The following is a 4,725-nucleotide window of genomic DNA, read 5'->3' as shown; positions in this document are numbered from 1 at the left end:
ATGGAAAGCGCAAGCGCTAGGAAATATCATGTGGCATGGAAAAGTGTGCAAGATGAGCGTTGGGAGGGTGAACTCCAAGTCGATGGAAATATTCCAAACTGGTTGGTTAGTATGTTATCATGGTTTGTGGATACTTGTTTATCTTACGAATTACCAAGCATGCACAAAATGTGAGACTTATCAATTTTGCTTGCTGCATCGATGTTGAGCTGTCTACAACAGCATAATTAAAAAAAGGGTTTTGAACTCTCCTTGCATTTTCTTCTATTTTCTATTAATATGTTAATATTCTGAGTTAACTTAAGTTTGGATTGTTTTACAAATTTGCTGTGTGTAAAACGAAGATGTAAACACTTATTCTGTATGTACTTTTTTGATATACAATTAAATATATTTTTCTATTCTGCCCCTCGTGGCCCTAACATTCTCTTATCTAGCAATGAATATAATTAATAGCTTTCACACAATATGGTACCTAGTGAAAGTATTTATTTTTACTTTTAGAAATTGTTCCAAAATATCTTAGCCGGCTGACCTGTGAAAATAATAGCATTTTGTTGCCGAAGAGGGTAAAATTAAAAGTTTGTTTAAATATAACTTACTCCTCTCTGTTGGGATTCCGCATGGATTGTATATAGAATGGTACTACCTGTGAAACGGACCGAGAGTATTTCATATAGCTGACTACAATGTCAATCACCTTTTTGATGGGTAAATTTATTTCCTAGAATTATATTCCCTTCGACAATTTCATTCTACATGATATTTTACAGTCTTGAGTCGTACTTTATCATTTGTGTACAAGAAATGCACATAGATCATAATTTGTCATTGTGGATTTACAAAATCTCCAAAGACAGCTATTTTTTTAATCATGCATTGGGTTCTTGGCAGGAATTATTTTTGGTACCTCAATCATGGAAAATGCTAACATATCAGTTGTTAGGTTGTTTACCTTTTCTCACCAATATTTTGGACCATAAAAGTAATCATTTTTCTTTCTATGTCTGACCAAATATCTTATGTCTTTGATAGCCTAGGTGACGGATGAGTTATGTGCCTGACAGAAACTATGAGGGGATCTATCCAAATAGACCCCAACACACTAGTAACCATCGGGAGATTCAACTACACTGACAGTGTGGGACTATGTAATTTCATAGCTCAATTGTGATATTAAATACGGTTATCATAATTTGAAAGAAAATAGTTGAAAGACTAATGATTTAAAATATCAGTAATATTATACTAATGAATAATGCATTCATATAGAGAAGAAATAAGATTTTATATTATTTTTACATATGAAAACAACTGTATATCTCAACTGAGTTGAAATACAATAACATTGAGTAGTTAATAATTATGGACTGTCGAAGAGAAAATAACTAAATCAAAAAATAAAATTATTAAAATAAATGCAGAACACTATATAAGTAGAAGGAATTAATAAATATTTAACAAAAGCCCTGTTTCTAATACATCAACATGTTTTATGCTTGGCAGGGAATGAATCCCAACTAGTCTACACACCCTATGATATTTGGGAGCGAACTCATCACAATCCTTCCAAATCTCATCAACCCTGGCTACAATGTTGTACGTATGCTTGTTGGAACTAATGAAAGAACTCTAATTGGAAGGGTATGATCTAATTTCGTAAAAATATTGCTTTATAATTTTTGCCAATTATCTGGGGTGATAGATCGCAAGTCATATGCTAACCTTTTTGCAAATTATCTGGGGTGATAGCTTGCAAGTCATATGCCAACCTTCTGTGATTTCATTAAGCAAGAAATGTGTTGATTGGGCTTGGTTGGGTTGAAATAATTGTTTAACCAAGCACATAAAGAAATAAAAATATATATCTTAAAAAATAAGAATCTATTTTTTTTAGTTTCATGATAAAGATATTCATTTATTGTGCAAGACAATTCCAATATTATTTAAGTTTAGATTATAATAATTTTTTCTATTTTATCAATTATATCCTCAAAACAAGATTTTGTTGCTCTCTAGATCTGTCATATTTAAACTGGTTTTTGAAGAGTCTTTAATTGTTTTTCTACTATGCTAAAGTGGAACTTTCATATCAATATTGTTGTTGCTCATTATAATAGCCTTGTGTGGGTAGGTCATAATTTTTCTGTTATGCTTTGTCTTTGATCTGAGTTCTTCCTATTGCAATTCCACTTTTGAGTTGCTATTCTTGTATGTATTTTCATTTCAATTTTATTTAATAAAAAAAAATTAATATAATTATTTTCGAAAAAAATAATCAAATAGATTACAGAGGTGGTCATGCTCCAGGTTGGGTGCATTCTTTTGCAGTGACAAAGAACTAACATCATTATTCTAGAAATGCCTTTGAGATATTTATTAGATTGTATCTTCAGAGGGAAGGTTTTCAAATGGCAGCCAAAGACCAAGGCATTCATGCATGTAGTTTCAAGACTTACTAGAGAGATGGTAAGTGGCATTACATGTTTGCTTCAATAGTGGATAAAAATATTAATGTTCTTATCTAACATAATGATTATGACAGGTTACTTATGTTGAAGTGCCAATGTTTATGGCATTGCACTTGATCAATGCTTATGAAGAAATACAAGAGCTTGGCAAGAAAATGTCAATAATAGTTGATTATTGTGAATATAAGGCTGATACCTCCATCATAGATATATTGAAACTACAAGAGTTGAGATCATAGTTCGATGAAGACGTTATTGTAAATTCAACGTAATAGATTTTTACCGTATGTTATTTTAGCATATAATTCATACCAACAAAACTAAATTCATTTCAAAACAGTATTCTCTAATTAATATAGGAAGTCAGCATAATCATAGTGAAAAAAAATATATTAATTTATTTACAATATCAATTAAAATGACATTTCTTTCATTTACATAATTAGTGATATAATATAGGAGCTTGAGAGATATTGGTTTTTGTAAGCAAAATAGGATGCTTCACTATACCCCTAGATGGAACTACAACAGGACAACTAGATGTTGTGATGCCTCCAGAGAAACATGATAGTTTAATAGATGCATGCACCCTAAATCACAAATACATTGAGAAGATGTATAGCTATATATATGGCTGTACAATAAGATGCCCTTGCAATGATCCCAATTCTCTTATAAAGGTAATTTTAGTTAATATATTAGTTCTTTAGTTCAATAATGATTTTATCCTCTAATTTCTCACACTTGTTAGTTTAGCTTTAGTTTTTTTCCTTTACAAATTAATGCCATGTATTTTTAAAAATTGATAATTTGTTCACTAATGGTATAGATTGATTTGGAAAAGAAAGTAACAAAAAGTTGGGATATCAAACGAAGCATTCCATTAGAACCTCTCTTTGTAGCTCGACCTGAAGCTAAAACAGAAGATGATAGTAAGGAAATTAGTACTAAATTTATAGATATAATAGTTATGGATAATTAATTCATCAAGTAAGAATTATAATTCATGTTATGTTCTATTATGTTATTTTGTAGGAGTGCTAATATCATTAGTGAGTGATAAGCATGGTGGAGGGTTTGTAGTAATTTTGGATGGATCTACATTTATAGAGGTTGCTCATGTAAAGTTTCCTTACGGACTACCATTTGGCACACATGGTTGTTGGATTCCCAAGTATAATCAATAAAATAAATGTAACCATCCACAAAATGGTTACTTTTGATAGGTAAAGATAATGATCTTTACATTGCCATAGCATATAAAACAAGTTTGAATTTCTTGGATATCTAGCCTACTATTAGCTATTTTTTCTAAGGTGTTTTAAGTCCTTATCTTTAAAAAACAATAATATTTTGGGCCAATTAAGGAGAGGTGGATGTATTAAAATAAATATTAAGCTTCAATTATCTATTAAAAAATAAATTATTAAAATATCATAGATAATTTTGATAAGTCTTTTCTGTGCAATTCCTTCCAAATCAACATGCATGATTTCCTATCGACACCCTGGCAACACTTAATCTTTTAGAACCTATCTTACAAATACTTTATAATTATGAACATGAGTGTATAAATAAATATAGTTCTTATATCATGCAATGATGGTCCAACAAGGAAAACTAATGTGATTTAATAATAATGAAAATAGCTTCTTTTAATTCATCTGAAGTGATAAGTTAATGACACAAAATGAACTAGGAATTAATAACTCAATAGGGAATCATAAAAAGGTAATTTTGTAATACAACCATCTACACTAACTTATATCTTAAGCTAGATAACCAAGTCATAATGGTGCACATAATCCGAAAGAATTTATATGTAACACAAATGTATTTCCATTTTTAATAATTAGCAATCAATATTCTTTCATGCCCCTTGCATGATTCTACATTTTGTATTAATGTCAATTACAGTAGTGGAAATTGAAACATTGGATGAAACTTACCTATTATTTATAATTTGGTGTATGTCCACAAACCTTTTGAAATCATGTGCATTTTGGTAAACCGTTGGAGTAAACATAAATTAACCACTTGCAAATTCTAACTAGTCAAGTTTTTTTATGAATACGGGTAACATAATATATTCATTAGAATATATAATACATATACCCACAAGAAAAGGATAGAGGGACACAAGGTCACCCCTCAATGTCAGAAGCCACACTTGAAAATCAAAGTTTAGCAGGGTATAGCCTCAAAATAAGTAGGCATAAACAAACTAACAAAGGGCCCATACCACAATTAAATA

General features: G+C 30.2%; 1 pseudogene; it reads left to right on the top strand.

Annotated features, from left to right (window-relative positions):
• LOC131045663 (carotenoid cleavage dioxygenase 8, chloroplastic-like) lies at positions 1 to 2,710 on the top strand (annotated as a pseudogene).
• The last annotated feature ends 2,015 nt before the right edge of the window (positions 2,711 to 4,725 follow it).

This window comes from Cryptomeria japonica, chromosome 3 (assembly GCF_030272615.1).
Source record: "Cryptomeria japonica chromosome 3, Sugi_1.0, whole genome shotgun sequence".
Classification (NCBI taxonomy): domain Eukaryota; kingdom Viridiplantae; phylum Streptophyta; class Pinopsida; order Cupressales; family Cupressaceae; genus Cryptomeria; species Cryptomeria japonica.
The sequence above is the reverse complement of the archived record's forward strand: the minus strand, read 5'-3'. Positions and strand labels throughout refer to the sequence as shown.